General features: G+C 44.2%; 1 long non-coding RNA gene across 1 annotated transcript; it reads left to right on the plus strand.

Moving 5' to 3' along the window:
- Positions 1-5,454: 5,454 nt before the first annotated feature.
- LOC130303025 (uncharacterized) lies at positions 5,455-6,869 on the plus strand. The gene is made up of 3 exons (XR_008853158.1): positions 5,455-5,504; positions 6,522-6,559; positions 6,649-6,869. It is a non-coding gene; the product is annotated as an uncharacterized LOC130303025 (long non-coding RNA).
- Positions 6,870-23,477: the final 16,608 nt, after the last annotated feature.

Genomic DNA, 23,477 nt, shown 5'->3' on the forward strand with positions numbered 1-23,477 from the left:
AACCTCCAATAGGAAGGGTTTAGATGGGTCAGGTTTGGAGAGCACGGGAGCAGAAGAAAAGGCAGACTTGAGCCGTTTAAAGGCGTCTTCCGCTTGAGGAGGCCATGACTTAGGATTGGCATTCTTCTTGGTTAAAGCCACGATAGGAGCCACAATGGTGGAAAAATGTGGAATAAATTGTCTGTAATAATTGGCGAACCCCAAAAAACGTTGGATAGCACGGAGTCCGGAGGGGCGTGGCCAATCTAAGACGGCAGAGAGTTTGTCTGGGTCCATTTGTAGTCCCTGGCCAGAGACCAAGTATCCTAGGAAAGGAAGAGATTGACATTCAAACAGACATTTCTCCATTTTGGCATAAAGTTGATTGTCTCGAAGTCTCTGAAGAACCATGCGGACATGCTGGCGGTGTTCTTCTAGGTTGGCAGAAAAAATCAGAATATCGTCCAGATACACAACAACACAGGAATATAAGAGATCACGAAAAATGTCATTAACAAAGTCTTGGAAGACGGCAGGGGCGTTGCACAGGCCAAAGGGCATGACCAGATACTCAAAGTGTCCATCTCTAGTGTTAAATGCCGTTTTCCATTTGTCCCCCTCCCTGATGCGGATGAGATTATAAGCACCTCTTAAGTCCAGTTTGGTAAAGATGTGGGCACCTTGGAGGCGATCAAAGAGTTCCGAGATAAGAGGTAGAGGGTAGCGGTTCTTTACCGTGATTTTATTAAGTCCGCGGTAGTCAATGCAAGGACGTAGGGAGCCATCTTTTTTGGACACAAAGAAAAATCCAGCTCCGGCAGGAGAGGAGGATTTGCGGATAAACCCCTTTTTTAAATTTTCCTGGATGTACTCAGACATAGCAAGAGTCTCTGGGGCGGACAGAGGATAAATTCTGCCCCGGGGTGGAGTAGTGCCCGGGAGGAGGTCAATAGGACAGTCATAAGGCCTGTGAGGAGGTAGAGTCTCAGCTTGTTTCTTGCAAAATACGTCAGCATAGTCCATATAGGCCTTAGGGAGACCGGTTACAGGGGGAACCACAGGGTCACGGCAGGGAGTACTGGGAACCGGTTTAAGGCAGTCCTTGAAACAAGAGGTACCCCAGCTCTTGATCTCCCCTGTGGACCAATCCAGGGTTGGGGAATGGCGTTGAAGCCACGGTAGTCCAAGGAGAATTTCGGAAGTGCAATTGGGGAGGACCAAAAACTCAATTTTTTCATGATGAGGTCCGATGCACATTAGGAGGGGCTCCGTGCGGTAACGTATGGTACAGTCCAATCTTTCATTGTTAACTCAATTGATGTAGAGGGGTCTGGCGAGACTGGTTACCGGGATGTTGAACCTGTTGATGAGAGAGGCCAAAATAAAGTTTCCTGCAGATCCGGAATCCAAGAAGGCCATAGTAGAGAAGGAGAAGGTAGATGCAGATATCCGCACAGGCACAGTAAGACGTGGAGAAGCAGAGTTGACATCAAGGACTGTCTCACCTTTGTGCTGAGTCAGCGTGCGTCTTTCCAGGCGGGGAGGACGGATAGGACAATCCTTCAGGAAGTGTTCAGTACCGGCACAGTACAGGCAGAGATTCTCCATGCGGCGTCGTGTCCTCTCTTGAGGTGTCAGGCAAGACCGGTCAACTTGCATAGCCTCCACGGCGGGAGGCACAGGAACGGATTGCAGAGGACCAGAAGAGAGAGGAGCCGGGGAGAAAAAATGCCTCGTGCGAACAAAGTCCATATCCTGGCGGAGCTCCTGAAGCCTTTCGGAAAAACGCATGTCAATGCGAGTGGCAAGATGAATGAGTTCATGTAGATTAGCAGGAATTTCTCGTGCGGCCAGAACATCTTTAATGTTGCTGGATAGGCCTTTTTTAAAGGTCGCGCAGAGGGCCTCATTATTCCAGGATAGTTCAGAAGCAAGAGTACGGAATTGTATGGCGTACTCGCCAACGGAAGAATTACCCTGGACCAGGTTCAGCAGGGCAGTCTCAGCAGAAGAGGCTCGGGCAGGTTCCTCAAAAACACTACGAATTTCCGAGAAGAAGGAGTGTACAGAGGCAGTGACCCAGAGCGGTGTGGCCCATGACAGAGCTTTTCCAGACAGAAGGCTGACTACGAAAGCCACCTTAGACCTTTCAGTAGGAAACTGGTCCGACATAATCTCCAAGTGCAGGGAACATTGTGAAAGAAAGCCACGGCAAAACTTAGAGTCCCCATCAAATTTATCCGGCAAGGATAGTCGTAGGCCTGAAGCGGCCACTCGCTGCGGAGGAGGTGCAGGAGCTGGCGGAGGAGATGATTGCTGAAGCTGTGGTAGTAGCTGCTGTAGCATCACGGTCAGTTGAGACAGCTGGTGGCCTTGTTGCGCTATCTGTTGTGACTGCTGGGCGACCACCGTGGTGAGGTCGGCGACAACTGGCAGAGGTACTTCAGCGGGATCCATGGCCGGATCTACTGTCACGATGCCGGCTGGCAGGAGGTGGATCCTCTGTGCCAGAGAGGGATTGGCGTGGACCGTGCTAGTGGACCGGTTCTAAGTCACTACTGGTGTTCACCAGAGCCCGCCGCAAAGCGGGATGGTCTTGCTGCGGCGGTAGTAACCAGGTCGTATCCACTAGCAACGGCTCAACCTCTCTGACTTCTGAAGAAAGGCGCGGTACAAGGGAGTAGACAAAAGCAAGGTCGGACGTAGCAGAAGGTCGGGGCAGGCAGCAAGGATCGTAGTCAGGGGCAACGGCAGGAGGTCTGGAACACAGGCTTGGAACACACAAGGGAACGCTTTCACTAGGCACAAGGGCAACAAGATCCGGCGAGGGAGTGCAGGGGAAGTGAGGTATAGATAGGGAGTGCACAGGTGAAGACACTAATTGGAACCACTGCGCCAATCAGTGGCGCAGTGGCCCTTTAAATCGCAGAGACCCGGCGCGCGCGCCCTAGGGAGCGGGGCCGCGCGCGCCGGGACAGGACCGAGGGAGAGCGAGTCAGGTACGGAAGCCGGGGTGCGCATCGCGAGCGGGCGCCACCCGCATCGCGAATCGCATCCCGGCTGGAGGCGGTATCGCAGCGCACCCGGTCAGTGGATCTGACCGGGGCGCTGCCGTAGCGAGGATGTTGCGAGCGCTCCGGGGAGGAGCGGGGACCCGGAGCGCTCGGCGTAACAAAAATATTGCACTCCAACATGCCCCTTTACATTAGAATGGAAAGGTGCAAGAGCACCCAGTCTGGTAAATGAAGTGAGCAGTGAGGCATACAGGACTGGGTGCATTGCCGCTGAGCTTTTTCATCTGGGCCATGCACTGGGTCTACTAACCACAATGTAGAGTCTCCCCGCTTAATGGTGGGTATTAAATCTATATGTAGCTTTGAAATACATTACCTTCACCAGTATTATTCTGATATTTTACATTCTTGATATATAATAGTGGTCCAAACTGACCCAAGGAAAGGGATGTGTTTTTAGATTAAATGTAAGTAATTGTGAAAAACTAGGTTTTATTAAAGGCGATCAAGCTGTATGTAAATATATAACTTCAACTGTATATAGCTCTTTCATTTTTGAAAAGGCCTGTGAAAAATGAAAGAAGCGATCTGATTGGTGGCTATGGGCAATACAAATTTTCTGCTGGACAAGTTTTGATAAATCTCCCCCTTTGTCATAATTTTTTTGTTTTTTCCCCATTTATATGCTTTTTGATGTTTTTGATGGTATATTCACATATACAGTATCCTGCACCTATTTGCTGCAGATTTTATGCTGAAGATTTCCATATAAACTAAATGACTGAATACAGCTTAAAATCCTGTGCATCAAATATGCGCAGGATACTGTAGATGTGAATGGACCCTAAAAGAGTTTATTATCACAATGTAGTGTACTAGAATATAATTATGTTTCTACTTTTATAATATTAAATAAAAGGACTCAATATTCCAATCAAGGAGGGGCTGGGAGGGCAAGTGAGAAGGCATGCTAGGCTGTGGCATTTGACCAGCTCAGCTCCGCCATCTCTCCGTCATCTCCAGAAAAGGCACAGTTTGCTTTCACACCCTAACAACTATCCAGTAGTGTCTAAAACTCTTAGCAGCAAATAGAGTTGACAGATTCCCTTTATACAAGTGAGATCTGTTTGATATCCTTACTGTGAAAGCGATGGCTTTATTCACTTACAATTAGAAATTAGTGTACAACTTGCCAATATTCAGAATTGCTAGCCCACTTCTTTTAATTAGCCCTCTGGTCTAACATGTTTAATAATAAGCTGAATATTTAAAAACTGCACATAAAAGAGATTAGAGCTTCTGAGTTCATTTATGTTACCCTGATTGTTTCTTCAACTAATTCTAAATTTCTCAAGAGAAGGCAAGAACACAACAGTGGCTTTCTGTCTGTCAAAATGTAAAGATAATTCACATGCCTCTGGGTATAAAACAACAAACTGGTTATGTAATTATGCAGATTAATTTGTTTTTACACAACATGTTAAGGTAATGAAATTGTTTTTCTTTTTGTAATTTTACTAGTTAAGATGCTAAATGTGAAAAATCCCCCATGGTAAAATATTGATTTAAGAGTTTTCAGATATAATAGTAGCATATACAATAGTATCTAGTACATAAAATGAATTTATTGATGTTGTATGAATAAAATGAAAATATAGATGTTAGAAAGTAATGTTAACCCCGCAGTGCATGCATTCACTTCTTCTTGGCAATCGCAGCCAGTTGTTAGTTCAAGTGTCTGACAGCTGTTGATAGCTTAGGGGTAATACTATACATAAATCACACTTCTGAGGCTTGTTGTACATCTTATAAATGGTGTAGAACAGAATAAGGATGGACACTGCCACAAGAACATTGATTAAATAGCCATTAGATTGACATAGCAGTATTACATAATCTTCCGTTAGTGCCTTGTTTATTGACCGCCTGTGCACAAGTAAAGCTAAGACTGCTTTCAAACTAAGATATTTTGCATCCATATTTCATCCATTTTTGCAGACAGTTATATGGAGCTAATGTAAATATCTGCAGCTAATTACCATTTTTGAGATGAAGAAAGCTTATTAAGATCCATAGAGACTAAAATATAAATGCACAAATGCATCTATATATGATCCCTATTTAATCTATACTGGATCAGTATGTCACCACCAGTATTTTGTTATCTATATTTTTTAGTGTAGTTTAACTTCCTGCCTAGAAGACTGTCCATGAAAGAAACTTACCTGTCCACACTCCTGTACCACTCCCAGTCCTAGCTCCTGCAAGTTGCCTAGCTTCTGCAGTGTGCTTCAAGAGACATCCCCTGGTTGTCAGGGAAATGAGTACCATTCAACATGGCAACACTAGTCCGTGTGATAGGCAGGCCATACTGGCCAATCCGGAGGCTAGGGTGCCGGGCCAATCAGAGCCAGAATTGGTGTCCCTTGCTTCCTAACTGTAAGTGTATTTAAATTGGTGTCTGTTGGCCACCATGATTGTTCTTTCTCAGCCTTCACTAGTGTTTACCAGGTATTCAGCTTTCCCTGGATCCTAACCATCTGCCTTGTTCTCTGACTCTTCTTTGTGTTTTTGCCTCCAGTTCCGTTTCTGTACTGTGATTCTATCCTCGTTCTGACCCCTTTGTTTTCTGGTTACACTCTTTTGTCCTGCCTATTATTTACCTGGCTTTTCTTTTTTTTTTCTGCCTCCCTGTGTCAAAATGGGATGCTGACATAGACGAGCATAAATAGTAATGGGCCCCATAGACAGAAAAGGACCAGAGCAGCTTACCCCCATCCTTCTGTCCTTAGTATGAATGATATGTGTAGTGCATAGATCAAAGCTCCTGTCATGTCACTGGTGATCACAGGGAAACAAGGAGGAAATGATCAATTTTATAACCAAGTATGCCTTTTTTGTCAAATGGAAAAATAAGGGTGATTTTTTTTATTTATTTATTAGTGGTGAGGGTTTTATATAATTTTACTAACATTTTTTAAAATTTATTTTACACTTATAGGGGACTTTTATTTGCAATCATTAGATTGCATCTACTTTATAATGTTATGCCTGTGCATAGCATTACACAGTATGATCAGTGATCCACTGATATAGCCCGGCTAAACCCAGGCTACATCATTGGATTGGCGATCGGCGGCAGGATGACGTAAGGGAACCCTCCTCCGTTATTTTAGCCCCATTGACCCATTGAGCAACCGACAACTATCACTTTCAGTTTAGACGCTGTGATTGGCATTGATCATGACGTCTAAAGGGTTAATTGCGATCTTGCCCAGCATAAGCAGTGAGTGTCTGGCTACTCACTGCTCTGAAATGAGCACAGCTCCTGCGCTCACTTCAAACCTGCTTAAAGACTCAGGGTGTACAGGTGTGCCATTTGTCCTTAATACCAGGACACAAGTGCGTACCTGTACACCCAATGTCCTTAACGGGTTAAGCTTACATGTTTTTCAACCTATATACTTCAATACAATACAGGGAACATTTTACCTGTTGTATCTGAATAAAACTTTGTGTCATTCCCAGTAGGCAAGAGTACCTGGGCATAGCACTGCTTCTGTCAAGTAAGTATACATACAATGAGATGGTCTGTCAAAGATTATTCACAGACTCCAGAAGAAGTGATCTTCAGATTCTTTTTTATTGCTTTCAGACTTTCTTCAAACACACGGCATGCATGATTCCATAGGTATACAAGATGTAAACCCACAGTCAGATGACTAACGACAGCTCCAGCCTGCTGCGTGATGCTCCAGGGGAACACTATTTATTAAAAAGAGCATTGTTAATTCAAAAACATATACGGTTATATATGTTTCCCATAAGAAAAAAGGTTAATTGTAACACCTCATGTGTAATCTACTAAACCAAGTATACAATAAACATATTGCAATATATACATGACCGCATGCTCTCTGCAATTTTACCTTACATCAGAGATGAACACCATGGTAAGATTTAATCTATTTTTGTAGACCCGGTGAAGAGAGTTTTAAGACCAACAAGTGACTAGACCAGTAAACTTTCCAATAGAGAGGCTTACTTAATCATGCAAATGGATACCCATGCCCCACTTGGTTTTAGTAAGCACACAGGTATAATACATATCTATTACGATAGCATTTAAATGCATAGTACTTGTTGGTGACGCATTGGGCCGGATCTCCTTGCTACAGTTCAATTGCAGCCATGAGATTCTTTGTCCCAACACATATTAATAGAGCCTGCGGCACACTCAACCTATAGAGAGTAGATTTCATAGATCAATGCAGTACTGCATTGATCTGCATAGGCCATCTATTGATGGTTCATACGAGTCTCCTATTTGACAAAACTACCCATTTGTCAAATAAAAAAGTGTAACAAAAAATGTCCCATTCGTCCAATAAAAAAATGTAACAAAAAAAAAACCATATTTGGTTTTGCTACGTGTGGAAATGTCCGAACTACTAAAATAAAACATTAAAAACTGCAGGGTGAATGGCATAAGTGTAAAAAAAAAAAAAAATTATATATGTGAAAGGTTGAATGACAACCTGGGTTTATGGGAGGGGCCTGGGTGGTATAAATACCAGCACGTGCAGGTTCAGGTGCACGTTGGACGTCACGCTGTAGGGGATCAGCTGACACGCCAGTCAGCTGATGCACAGGAGTCACGGTTTTCAGGGTAATGGTAAGCGGCCGGGGCCGGCCGGCGTGCCGACATCTGCGGCAGCCCACTCTCCGGAGGTAAGCCGGAGCACGGAGGGCGCCCTTGGTCAGCCCCGGCCACGGTTTCAGCACCTCCAGTCTTTTTATTATGTTCCCACTTACGCACCGGGTTCCCGTACTCCGTCCCCGATTCCCCCGTCCCGAACTCTCCTCCGCTCTCTTTGCGGTGGCCCCTGGACACCCCCCCCCCCCGTTGCCGTTTTAACTCTGCTGGAAGGTGCATGGGGAGGGGCCTTGGCGGCTACAGGGTTGCCGGAGCGGCGGAGGAGATTCTGACCTCTGCGGGTGGGCCCGAATCCCTTGCCTGGGAGTTTTACCGGGGTTCCCGCCACCCGTGAGTGGCTGAGTGGCAAGATCGGTTTACCCCCTGCCCCCCCACCCCGATCACCAGTGCCGTGCCGCCGGGTCACATGGTGGGCGGGGGGGCGGTGCCCACTGCCGTCTCGGTGCCCGGCTGGTCCTTCACCTGGATTTCTGCGCCGGGTCACCTCCTCCTCTTGCTCGGCCTCGTTCGGTCGCCCGGCCGCGTGGTCCGGGGGGGCGGAGCCCATGACTGTCATGGTGCCTGGAATGGTTCTCGTGCCGGGCTCTCCTCCTCCTCACTCCCCGTGGCTCAGGGTGGCAGGATCGGCGTCCTCCCCGTTTGCTGGGGGCGGCATCGCCGGGCCGCGTGGTATGCAAAGGGGCGGAGCTAAAACTGGCAAGCGGGTCAATACACCGGCTTCCCTATAGACGGGGGACTCATCTAAGGGCCCGGCTCCCCGCGACCACAGGGCCGCGGGTATGCCAAGGGGGAAGTCTCCGGTGCAATTCCCCCCTCCACTTATCACACCCGAGGTTTCCCTGCCGGACGCAGGGTCCCCACGGACCATGTTTAATGGTGGCTGACGGTTCACGTAGCGGCCATGCCATGCAGCCGCTCACAAAGTTGTGCCATACAGTCACTCATAACAGTTGGTAATGCACAGTCGCTCACAGAATTTTATTTCGTACAGTCACTCGGCATTCATACCTGGCAGTCACCTAGCATTTATACCGTCCAGTCACTCATAGCTTTCACTCCGTGCAGTCACTCAAAGCATTTACACCGTGCAGTCATTACATGTTACCATACAGTATACACGCATATATTTTAGTTCAGTATACACTTACATTTACTACACGGCATACACACTTGCATTTACCATATAGCATACACACTTGCATTTCCATACAGTATACACGCTGGTATTTTCCATACAGTATACACGCTTGTATTTTCCATACAGTATACACGCTGGTATTTTCCATACAGTATACATGCTGGTATTTTCCATGCAGTATACACGCGTGTATTTTCCATACAGTATACACGCTGGTATTTTTTCCATACAGTATACACGCTGGTATTTTTTTTCCATGCAGTATACACGTTTGTATTTTCCGTACAGTATACACGCTGGTATTTTCCATTTAGTATACACGTTTGTATTTTCCATACAGTATACACGCTGGTATTTTCCATACAGTATACACGTTTGTATTTTCCATACAGTATACACGCGGGTTTTTTTCCATACAGTATACACGTTTGTATTTTCCATACAGTATACACGCTTGTATTTTCCATACAGTACACACGCTGGCATTTTTCCATACAGTATACACGTTTGTTTTTTCCATACAACATACACGCTTATAATTCCTTACAATATACACGCTTATATTTCCATACAGTATACACGCTTGTATTGACCATACAGTATGCACGCTTGTATTGTCCTTACAATAGAACATGCTTGTATTTTCATACAATAGAACATGCTTGTATTTTGTTCAATAGAATACGCTTGTATTTTCGTACGATAGAACACACGTGTATTTTCATACAGTAGGACACGCTTGGGTTTTCATACAAGGACACGCCCGCATTGCCATACAGTATGACACGCTTGTATTTTCAAGAACACGCTTGGATTTTCATACAGGGTACACGCTTGGATTTGCATACAGTGTGTACGCTGTGCGTCCTACAGTGTAAGTGCTTTTATCATCCAGGTAGAATGCACGCTTGTCTTGCATACAGTATAGATGCTTGTATTTGCATACAGTATACACTCTCGTTTTCTCTAGAACATGTGATGGTATTTGCATACAAATATGCGATTGTACATTTACACAGTATACGCGCTTGTAAGGTAGGCACGCTTGCATTTTCCATATAGATTACACGCTTGGGTTTCTTACGATGTACACACTCGTGTTTCTCATGCAATATTTACACTGGTGTTTCATACGGTACACATGACTGTAATTCGTACAGTATGAACGCTTACTCTTTCACACAGTGTACATGCTCGTATTTCCAGTACAGTATACATGCTCGTATTTCCAGTACAGTATACACGCTAGTATTTCCAGTACAGTGTTCTCGTATTTCCAGAACAGTATACACGCTCGTATTTCCAGTATAGTATGCATTCTAGTATTTTCAGGTCAGGATATACGTTCGTATTTCCAGTACAGTAGACACACTCACTTTTCTATATAATATACGTTCGTATTTTCTTTATACAGTATACACGATTGTATTTTCTGATGGTATTGTCTGAACGGTATGCATGATTGCACTTTCCATAAAGAATACGCGATGGTATCTTCGGTACAGCAGGCACAATTGCATTTTCTGTACAGTATACATGATTGCACTTTCGGTACAGTATACATGATTGCTTTTTTCCGTACAGTATACATGATTGCACTTTCCATACAGTATACGCAATTGTATCTTCTGTACAGCAGGCACGGTTGCATTTTCCGCTCAGTATACATGGTTGCATTTTCAGTACAGTATACATGATGGCATTTTCCGGACAGTGTACATGATGGCATTTTCCGTACAGTATACACAATCGCATTTTCCGTACAGTATACACGATGGCATTTTTCCGTACAGTACACACGATGGCATTTTCGTAACGGTATACACGATGGCATTTCCATTCTGTAGGCACGCTCGTGGTTGCCATGCGGTGTGAATGCCGGTGGTTGTTGTGGGTGCATTCCGGCAGTTGTTGTTGTGGGTGCGCGCACTGGGGTCTACTGTACGGCGGGCATGCCGGTGTTTTCTGTACGGTGTGCCCGCCTGTGGTTGGCATACGGGGTGCGCGCGGGTGTTTTACCTTTCGGTGTGTGTGCTGGTAATTAGCACACAGTATACATACTTGTATGTTCCATTCAGTTACACGCTCAGTTACCATTAGGGATAACACGATTATGGTTTAGATGGTGTGACTCTCAGGTTTCCGATGGCTTAAAACGTTGATGTTGCATTACGAGATTTCATTCATATTCCCATATGCCATGGCATACTATTGTTCACCATAGGGTACAACACGCTCATGTCACATACGTGGCATACGCATAGGTTTCCACACGTTATCATACGCTTAGGTGTCTATACGGCATAACACGTGGTGTTCCATACGATTAATGCGATCAAATTCCATATAGCTTACACATACCCGTAGGCCTTCCATACGGTATTACACGCTTACCGGGCTATAGTATAACTGGATCATGTTTTCTCACCGTGGTAAGCATAGGTGTCTATGGTAGTTGGGTTAGACATGTCTTACTGAGTGCATTTTCACCATTTTGGGTCATGTCCCGTTTACAGGTTGTGGATATTCTAAACCTGCCTGCCACGTCTGCAGGGGAATACATCATTTGGGCTATTGTTTCAGACACATTTTCCTGAGCAATAGCAGCAGCACACATAGAGGAGTATATACCTGATATGCCTGACTCATTCTCAGGTGGGATATACTACTTGGTTATTGTTGCTGACACGTTTTCAGAGCAATAACATCACCACACATAGGCAGCTGTATACCTGTTATGCCTGTCACGTCCTCAGGTTGGGATGCACTGTATAGTCGTATGTTCTGACACGTTTCCAGGATACGACTGCCATACCGGTATTAAAGGGATCATTTACGGGTGTACTGAGTCTGGTTGCTATAATATGGGTATGTATACCTTATGTAATTTGGCTTACTATCATAGCATTTACTACGGCACATGCGCCACGTAAGTTCGGGCATTCTACGTATAAGTTACTACTTGCATGACGCGATGCTTATCTGCCCTTTTGTTTCGGGTACCCAGTAAAGGTCTTCGTACACGTACGTTATTTTAAGCAGGTTACTTAGTCCTGATTCTACGTTCATGAATAGGTCAGGTTACGTTAACATACCACCGTTATAGGTTCTACGTCAAGCTATCTTACTTTGCATACAGTAGTCATACGCTTACGTCATTGTTGCGGGTATGACACTACGTGCTAGGCATAGTGCTTACTTTCATGGTAACCACAGTGCACGGATATTACACGTGATGGTCATTTGCATCAGGCACATAGGCGCATTATCAACCATTTTGAATCGGGTTACGTTTACAGGTTACGGATATTCTCACACTGCCTGCCACGTCTGCAGGGGAATATATCATTTGGGCTATTGTTTCGGGCACGTTTTCCCGAGCAGTAGCAGCAGGACACATAGAGGAGTATATACCTGATATGCCTGACACGTCCTCAAGTGGGATATACTACTTGGTTATTGTTGCTGACACGTTTTCAGAGCATTAACGGCACTACACATAGGCAACTGTATACCCGTCATGTCTGTCACGTTCTCAGGTGGGATGCACTGCATAGTCGTATGTTCTGACTCGTTTGCAGCATACGACTGTTATACCAGTATTAAGTGATCATTTACAGGTGACCTGGGCACACATGTGAACATGGTTCAGTTAGTTGTTTTCTCCCATAGTTATGGTCGTTGATTTAGGGAATAGTTCGTGGTATCGGCAGTATACATCTGCAATGTTCTGTGTCTCATGACACTTGGGTTTCTTTTTAGGGCTCCCTACGGTTGTCAGGTTTTGGCCATAATCCTGGAAACTACATACTAGGTTTACGGATAGTGGGTCATGTGGTACAGTAGGATAGGGAGCGGGTTGGTCAGTCCATTCAGCAAGTTCGGGTGGCGAATATGCACATGGTGTCTAGATGGTAGCTAGGGCTTCTGGTGAGGTAGGTGTCATCATAGGGATGTCCGCAGTAATATCGGATATTCGCTGAGGGGGTTGGGAACATGGCCTGAAGGCTGGGTCGGCAGCTCAGGCTCTGGTATCACAAGGGCATATTATACCACTCCCCTAGGCATGCTGTTTTTTGCCCACTTAAGGTGTACCCTCCGACGGCGGCACGGGCACACCTCTGCCGCAGATTAGATAAGGTAGGTTATGTCCGGTATTCTTGTTACAGGATAGGAAATAGGGTTATAGTTATCATGGTATGTTAGGTTAGGTAGGCGTACGTTCCATACGCACTGAAAGGCCCTGACCATAAATATATATATATATTTGTGGTCGGTGCTCATAGAAATAGCGAGCCTACCTAACAGAACCTCATACCAAACTCCTATTCCTATTAATCCTGTAACCTATCTAGGCAGTTAGATGTGTGCCATATACTGCCGCGTAGGAGTACACCTGAAAAATAGAGGGCATACCCTGATGTGTAATGATAGTCATGGAGTGAAATGATATTGAGGGAGGGTTGGGTGGGACGTGAAGAACCCGCGGCATCAGACACAGGAGCTGCCGCGGGTTCTTATAGCGAAATCCCCGCCCCTCCCACAAACACAGGCTAATAATAATTAGCCTTCACACTTGTGGTCGGTGCTCATAGAAATAGCGAGCCTACCTAACAGAACCTCATACCAAACTCCTATTCCTATTAATCCTGTAACCTATCTAGGCAGTTAGATGTGTGCCATATACTGCCGGGTAGGAGTACACCTGAAAAATAGAGGGCAAAACTCATAATGAGAACAAAGCGCTATTAACTCACATAGTAATCACCACACCGATAATTGAAATGCATCATCCATTTCTGACTATGGTCTGGGGGTGCAGTGCACGTAATAATGGATTTCTAATGCCCCCTATTTCTTATTCACGTTAGCTGGCACATCATGACGTGGCGTTGGAACAGCTGCCCCAAAGCCTGGCGAGTGGCTGAATACAATGGACGGATCACAACCAAATGATTTAATAAGAATACGTACATGTTTGACAAACCGCGTAGTGGTGGTGAGTGCCGCCCCCCTAAACAACTACAGCGGCGGCAGCTCCCCGTCGAATCCTTGACGTGCTGAAAGCAAGCTGCAACACTCGAGCTGAGCGCCACTTGTGTAATTTGGAAATACCGTATGATGATAACTTGACCGAGCAATGACGTTTCGCTACTACACAATTTCAATGCGTAATGATCTGCATCCCATCAAAGTGCATGTAACTTCTGCCATGCATCTGCAAGTAAATTCCTCAGGCCTTAACTTTAGCCGTCCGATAGCCAAATGGGGAATTACCTAAGGCTACAGCTAACCAACCAGCCAAAATCATGCGAACCTCCCTCTTTGTGTACCCATCAAGGCAGAATGATGCATGGGACACAAATAATGATGTCCTGTCAGGGCAAAACAATGTGGTATTATTCTGGATACCTTGAAGAGTGGCAAAACCCGATGAATACAAATAGGAATGGAATGGCATGCGAGACATCATCTGGGTATCGATTGCAAAAATGTAGCGTGAGTATTCAAGGCTGCGTGTAGGAGGCTCTCTGTGAGCTGTAGACGTGACAAGCCTAAGAGAACAAACCCTATGCCCGTATGCACCACGTGAAGTGGCAACTTTTTTTTTTTTTTTTTTTTTTTTAAATAACTACCTAGTCGCCAACCTAGACCTGTGACAGGTTGTCACTGTAACCAACCTGTGAATGTGATCGGCAATGCGACCACTTAAGCCGAAAACGTGACGATGAGACTCAACCAACATGTAATTACTACCATCGTCAACCTAAACCGATACAAACAAAGCTCTACTGAACCAAGCTATGTCCCTGTATGCAGACCCGAATGCTAATTAAACAAATGAAAACGTAATGATGTTGTCACCCACCTGAAGTCGTGTCAGGTAGAAACTGAACCGACCTGTGACAAGCCGAAAATGAAAGACTCAACCAAATATGTAACTAATAGTACAACCGTTAACCTGAAGCCAAGACAGGTTTTAACCATGATTAAAATATAGACGAGGCAACTCACAATGAAAATAAGCTATATCCCTTGTAGCACCACCCGACTACTGAATAACACAACACATAACATGACATTGCCGACAACCTGAAGTCGTGTCAGGTTACAGCTGAAGCGACCTGTAGACGTGACAGGCCGAAAAAACGAAAGACTCAAGCAAATATGTAACTAATAATATGACCGTAACCTGAAGCCACGATGGGTTGTAACCACGACAGTAACAAACTAAGCAATTCTCAATGAACAAACGCAATATATAATGACATTATTGCCAACCTGAAGACGAGTCAGGTTGTATTCGGACTGACCTGTAGACGTGACTGGTCTAGCCGAATAAAAGCCTCATCCAATATATATAGCTACTAGTATTTACGTGGCAAATAATAAACTGAAACCTATACCCTCGTATACACGACCCAAATGTTAACAAAACATGGTGACCCACTGAATAATGCGTGCCCGGACTCGCACAATGCTGAAAAACCTGCTCAGTCTCAAAGACATGGGTAAATTGCCTAAACATCATAACATAACATATGCATGAGCGAGCATATGTAGTGAAAAATTATGAGAAGATACACCGAACAACTTAAATCAACTACAAGAGCATATCCATAGAACAGATTAAGTGAGTACGCACAAAACTTTGAGCGTGTGCACTTGACAACTATGTAAGCGAATATACAGAACAAACTATTTGCGCGCACGCACAGGACTAAATCAACGTATGCCAAAACAACTATGCTCGTATGCACAGAACTAAGTGAACATATGCCGTACAAATGTGTGCGCGTATGCATAGAATAACTCGGAGCGTACATACAGAACAAGCTATATGGGCATAAGCACAGACTAACTATGCGAACATGCAGGAACAAACTACATGCTGGTATGTACGGAACATGCTATGTGGGCACCTAATAATCATGTGAGCGTACGCACCGTACAATATTATGTGCGCGTATCCAAAAAATGAACTATGGATGTATGCCCGAACTACTGTGCACATATACACCGGATGACCCGTATGCGGGTATGCAGGGCTGCCACGACAACTCAAGAACAGGGCGATGAGAGTATGCACTGAAACCCTGAGCGTATAGACCGAATAAATTATGTGCGAATACACAAACAAACTATATGAGCGAACGCCCAGAATAAACTATGCACGTAAACCCGGCGCTACTATACACAAATATGCACAGAACAATTATGTGCATATGTACAGAAACTATGTTGTAAAACAGCCATGAGCGACTGTACCAACAAACTTGACGAACTTATAGTCATGCTAACCACATGCGCACATGCACAACCAAAGCGCATGCACGTTTGGTCAACACCAATAACCAACGAAATGCATGGATGCAGTAATTATATGACCACATGCCTACGCACAAGACAACACTCCGTGCACTGTACGAGCATGTGTGTGGTACAAATGCTACAAGCCCAATAACCCGCGCAAACACTGCAGTGTATGTAGCACGCATGCCACGAGCGCACGCACAGCATGGCTCCCACGAACACCCGTGCAATACAACCCTACGAGCGTGCACCATAAAAACTTACGAGCGTGTGTACCGTACAACACCTATGAGCGAGTGTACAGTATAAATACTACGAGCGTGTGTACCGTACAACACCTACGAGCGAGTGTACAGTATAAATACTACGAGCGTGTGTATCGTACAACACCTACGAGCGTGTGTACTGTCTAAATCCTACGAGCATGTACAGTACAAAACCCTACGAGCGCGTATACAGTATAAACCTACAAGCGTGTGAAGCATATATATATCCTACGAGCGTGTGTACTGTATAAATCCTACGAGCATGTACAGCACAAACCCTACGAGTGTGTGTACAGTATAATCCTACGAGCGTGTGTACAGTATAAACCTACGAGCGTGTACACAATATAATTCCTACGGGAATGTGTACAGAATCAACCCAACAAGTACGTGTGTAGTATAATCCTACCAGCATGTACAATATAAACCCTACAAGCATGTGCAATTGTGTACAATATAAACCCTACAAGCATGTGCAATTGTGTACAATATAAATCCTACAAGTATGTGCAAGCGTGTGTACAGTATGAATCGAACGAGCGAGTGTACAATATATATGCTATGAGCGTGTGCCGTATAAATGCTACGAGTGTCTGTACAGTATAAATGCTACGAACATGTGTACAGAATTAATGCTACTAGCGTGTGTACAGAATAAATGTTGCTAGTGTGTGTACAGTATAAATGCTACGAGCGTGTGTACAGTATTAAAGTAGTGAGCGTGTGTACAGTATAGATGCTACTAGCGTGTGTACAGTATTAATGCTACTAGCGTGTGTACAGTATTAATGCTACTAGCGTGTACAATATTAATGCTACGAGCATGTACAGTATTAATGCTACGAGCGTGTACAGTATTAACGCTACGAGCGTGTACAGTAAAAAATGCTACGAGCATGTACAGTATAAGTGCTACTAGCGTGTACAGTATAAACGCTACCAGCGTGTGTAGTGTGTAAATGCTACTAGGGTGTGTACAGTATGAGAACTACAAGCGTGTGTACAGTATATAAGCTACTAGCGTGTGTACAACAAAGAAATGCTACGAACATGTGCACAGTATTATTGCTAGGAGCGTGTGCACAATATATAATTTCTACGAGAGTGTGTACAGTATAAATGCTGCAAGCGTGTGTACAGAACGCCCACTGCAACCTAACAATAACCTAACTTACACAATCAACTGACAAAAGCGAAGATCGCACCACGATGGAAAGACCACCTACTAGCGCCCCCCTTTTTTTTTTTTTTTTTTTTTTATACCCCTACTGTAACGTGCAAAGCGGAGCAGTCAGAGAGCGAGCTGACATATAATTAACCCCTTACAGAAATGCGCAGAGCAGAGCAGTCAGAGAGCGAGCTGACATATAATTAACCCCTTACAGTAATGCGCAGAGCGGAGCAGTCAGAGAGCGAGCTGACATATAATTAACCCATACTGTAACATACAGAGCAGAGCAGTAAGAGAGCGTGCTGGCATATATTTAACCCCTACTGTAATGTGCAGAGCGGAGCAGTCAGAGAGCGAGCTGACATACCATAAACCCCTACTGTAACGAGCAAAGCGGAGAGGTCAGAGAGCGAGCTGACATATAATTGACCCCTTACAGTAATGCGCAGAGCGGAGCAGTCAGAGAGCGAGCTGACATATAATTAACCGCTTACAGTAATGCGCAGAGCGGAGCAGTCAGAGAGCGAGCTGACATATAATTAACCCCTTACAGTAATGCGCAGAGCGGAGCAGTCAGAGAGCGAGCTGACATATAATTAACCCCTTACAGTAATGCGCAGAGCGGAGCAGTCAGAGAGCGAGCTGACATATAATTAACCCCTACTATAACATACAGAGCGGAGCACAGTACTACCAGCGTCCACGCAGATACTATAAGCGCATGCACTACATGAACGCTACTAGCACAACATTGAGACGTGGCCTGAACCAGCCCATATGTGAATGGCATAGCCCTAGCTGGCTATCCAGCCCCAGGCCCTGTCATATAACAAAACATTATAGCATGGCCCGAGCTGGTGACTACCCCACATTGAATGCCGTGTTTATGTAGCGTGGCTCAGGCTGGCAACTACCCCATATTAAATGCCGCGTTTGTGCAGCGTGGCCTGAGCTGGCAACTATCCCATATTAAATGCTGCGTCTATGTAGCGTGGCCCAAGCTGGCAACTACCCCATATTAAATGCCGTGTTTATGTAGCGTGGCTCGAGCTGGCAACTACCCCATATTAAATGCCGTGTTTATGTAGTGTGGCTCGAGCTGGCAACTAACCCATATTAAATGCCGTGTTGGTGTAGCGTGGCTCGAGCTGGCAACTAACCCATATTAAATGCCGCGTCTGTGTAGCATGGCTCGAGCTGGCAACTAACCGATATTGAATGTTGCGTTTATGTAGCGTGGCTCGAGCTGGCAACTAACCCATATTAAATGCCGCGTTTGTGTAGCGTGGCTCGAGCTGGCAACTAACCCATAAAAATGCCGCGTTTATGTAGCGAGGCTCGAGCTGGCAACTAACCCATATTAAATGCCGCGTTTATGTAGCGTGGCTCGAGCTGGCAACTAACCCATATAAAATGCCGCGTTTATGTAGCGTGGCTCGAGCTGGCTACTAACCCATATTAAATGCCGCGTTTGTGTAGCGTGGCTCGAGCAGGCAACTAACCCATATTAAATGTTGCGTTTATGTAGCGTGGCTCGAGCAGGCAACTAACCGATATTAAATGTTGCGTTTATGTAGCGTGGCTCGAGCAGGCAACTAACCGATATTAAATGTTACGTTTATGTAGCGTGGCTCGAGCTGGCAACTAACCAATATTAAATGCCGCGTTTATGTAGCGTGGCTCGAGCTGGCTACTAACCCATATTAAATGCTGCGTTTATGTAGCGTGGCTCGAGCTGGCTACTAACCCATATTAAATGCCGCGTTTATGTAGCGTGGCTCGAGCAGGCAACTAACCCATATTAATGCCACGTTAGTGTAGCGTGGCTCGAGCAGGCAACTAACCCATATTAATGCCGCGTCAGTGTAGCGTGGCTCGAGCTGGCAGTTATCTATTTACTAAACACTGCGCTATGTAGCGTGGCCCGAGCCGGCCGCAGAATGGGCCGGGCTGAACGGGGGGACCCCCGTGCTCTGACTTACCTTCAGAGCAAAAGGAAGGCCAGGATTCGCTACCCCCGCTCAGTCCGGCCGCTTAACCACACCTCTAATAATCGAGCCCCCAGAAAATTATAAACACCAGGGCTGGACTGACTGAGGTCCCCCCGAAGCTGCGGCTTACCTCCGGAGCGAGGAGGGCGCCGCCGCATGCCTCAGTCAGTCTCAGCCACTTACCCACGCCAACTCGGAGCGAACTTCCGGTCAGCTGACCCGACAGTCAGCTGACTATCGATGACGTGAAGAACCCGCGGCGTCAGACACAGGAGCTGCCGCGGGTTCTCATAGCGAAATCCCCGCCCCTCCCACAAACACAGGCTAATAATAATATATATATATATGTAATTTTTTTTTTTTTTTTTTTTTTTGTTTCAGAGTATATGTTATATAAAAATGAAAGAAGTCTTTACAAAGTACAATTGGTTCTGCTTTAAGTAAAAAAATAAAAGAATTATAGCTATTAAAAGGCAAAAAGCCCAATAGACTTAAAGGGGGTTTTAGTACATACCTGCCAGACAGTAATGGACATGCTTAGAATGGATTTGCGCTTGTCTTGGGGCTAAATGGCTATGTTGTGAGATTACCATAACATTTTGGCTAGCTTTTATGTGAACTGGTATTTCCTGATTGAGTTTTTTTCTTTGCCTACAAATCCCATAATTAAATTTTCCTCCCTCCCACACATCAGCCACCCCATCCATCGAAACATAAATGAGCTGCATCCATTCAAAAGACCTGTGTTTTTCAATCAAGGTGCCTACAGCTGTTTCAAAAATAAAATTAGTTGCAGATTGATCTCTCTCTCCCACCAAGCGATCACTCTACCCTTTGAGGCAGACAGGCTCCTTGTCATCAGCTGACAAGTGATGTCATGTCTCTGCCGCATTGCAACCTGGGAAAAATCTGAGACGACAGTCATTTTGTATGCTGTTAAAAATAAATATTGGGGTGAAAATCACAGAATTGTGAGACCACCGTCACACACAGGTACAGACACTATATTATGAACTACTCTAACTTTACAGCCCCTGTAGCATAGTAATACATAAAATCCTGAAATACACCTTTAACCCCTTAAGCATGCAGCCCATTTTTACCTTAAATGGGCACTGTCAGATACAAAATGTTGTAAAGAATGCAAAACCAATAGGTTTTGCAATTGCCTTCATTAGAACATTTTCCTTATTTCATAATGAAAAACCCAGTCAAACAACTGCCCCCCTGCCTGCTTGGACACATACTAGTCCTGCTGTGTCCATGCGTCATCACCTGTGTCATGGACCCACTTCTTTGATTGACAGCTGTGAGCGCAGGGCTCACAGCTGGAGGAAAATACTCCCACTGTCAGCTTGTGTCCCGCTACTGTCAGTGAGCACAAGCTGGGAGTTGTAGTTTTTCTAATGCTAGGGGAGATGTGAGCAGACAGCATACTGAGGGAGGGGCTGGAGACCTGCACAGTAAGGCTATGCCCCCTCAGTTTATGTTAGTGGTAAATGTTGATACTTCCATGATTTCTTGGTGAAAAATTCCAAAATTTCATTAAAACAATTTATTTTTTGCATTTTTCTCAGTTTGAAGCTCTCTGCTTGAAAGGGAAATGGACATTCCAAATAAATTATATGTTGATTCACATATACAGTTTGTCTAGTTTATGTTTGCAAGCATAAAATTGACATGTTTTTACTTTTTGAATCCATTAGAGGGCTTCAAAGGATAGCAACAATTTTCCAAATTTTCAGGGGACGGTTCAGTTTGAAATGGATTTGAGAGGCCTTTCTTTAAGAAATCCCCCATAAATGAACCCATTATAGATACTGCACTGCTCAATGTATTGAAAATGACATTCAGAAAGTATGTTAACCCTTTAAGTGTTTTAGAGGAATAGCATCAAAGTAGAGGAGTAAACTCAAAATCTTTATTTTTTTAAATGTTCTTATAGCCTAATATATATATATATATATATATATATATATATATATATATATATTATTTTTTATTTTTTATTTTTTTTTTATTTTATTTTTTTTTCCTTTTTACAAGGGCTAGAAAAAGCCCCACAAATTTTGTAACACAATTTCTCTTGGGTAAGGAAATACCTCATATGTGGATGTTTGGTGGCTTTAACTCAGCGTTCTTGTAACTATCTTACTCCCGGCCAAATCCGTATACAGAATGTATTATGTATTACGTGTCTCTCAACTTCCTGTAACTGTTTCACAAGTCACTTTTGTTCAGTCTTCACACGATGGTGGGGGCCAAGATGGTGGGAGCAGAGGGGGAAAACATATGGGGAAGGGGCCTCCTAAATGAAATTTTTTTTTACATAGATAAATCTATTACAAGCCCCCCTAAAAATGGTCATTCTACCTTTCCCTAATTTCCATCATCCTAACTCATCTGCCCCAATGTGTTTTCTTGAACGTTTCACTGTACTTTAAACGACCCATGGCTTATCCATGGACCCCCTTAGCCTCAGACTTTACACATATGGAGTCAGATGCTGTCCCTATGGGTCACTGGTGTTATAGATGGCATTGAAGCTCTGTAATGGGGTATAGGCTTCTTCTGTAATCTCAAAGTCCACATTTGTCATCACTGGCGTGGCATTCTTGTCGGTCGTCTCACACTTTTTCTTTAGGCAAGGCAAAACACAACACACAACAAAGCAAGATTATTAGAATTATAAGGATGGTTATTTTACTGGTCCTATATTGGCTGAGATATATGCGTAACAAGTCTCCCAAACATCTTGTATACCCCCCTTTTTCCTTTTACACCATACATCATATCTAATGCCTTACCATTTTGTAATATTATAGCGGATGTGACTCTTAGTTGTTCGGTCTAACCTTGAAGAGCATTTACAAAGAAATGTATTCATCTTTGTTGATTATAATAGATATAATTAATTTCACTCATTGAAATCTGGGATATTATTGACTGAACTCCGGCTTTTTACTTGACCTATAACTATAAAACTCATCTGGGGGCCTCCTTGGGACTCCTTTAACATCAATATACACAAGGGATCAAAACTCCCAGCAGGGGCTGCACATTTACCTCTAAGGTGTGGTTTAGATTTCTTTGTAGCTTCAGCAGTGGAAGTATGTATAGGCAGACGTGTCTTGACTAATGTGTATCCCCCAGTTTAATTCCTTTCTAATTTAACTCTAAACTTCATATCCCCAAGTATCCCATACTTTACGATAGTTACCACTTACTCAACCCGCTAGCTAGGTCTATCCTTTCTATAATCTTACACCAAGTATTCCTTTCCTTTATAACATTATTACTCACTGAAATACTTGTTGCACCCTGCTATTTGTACATGTTCACCTACTGATTCTCCTCATACGTCACCTTCTAACAATCCGTTATGATTATCTTTCCCTTTGGAACAACCATGGTTATCAGTTATCAGAGATACATCTATACGGGATCATCGTATGCAATCTTCTCTTTCCTCACTTATTTCCTGCATAGGTTTTGAAGAAAGGGGTGACAATTACAGAATCTGAACTAGGTACAGTTTTACAAAAGGTTCTTAATTGTATACTTTACTGTATCTATGGTTAGGGAACAGTACAATTAGACAAGGAGATACTGATATTGACCTACCCCAGGCAGTTAGATGAAGTCTACTCATAGTCTCTGAAACAGGTAACATGTTTATGGAGCGTGTTGGTCAGGTACCTTTATTGTTTTTTACCTAGGTCATATGTCAGATGTTAATGATGCCGTCTGTACAAACCTTCTTTCTGCATTGTTGAATCCTGAGGCGACCCAATGTACTGATATTACTATGCACATAGCTCCCCATTGCTTAGTGTATGGAGTCATATATGTTACCATGGGGTACAAGACTGCTGGCACATTCATTT

Source organism: Hyla sarda, chromosome 1 (assembly GCF_029499605.1).
Source record: "Hyla sarda isolate aHylSar1 chromosome 1, aHylSar1.hap1, whole genome shotgun sequence".
Classification (NCBI taxonomy): Eukaryota; Metazoa; Chordata; class Amphibia; order Anura; family Hylidae; genus Hyla; species Hyla sarda.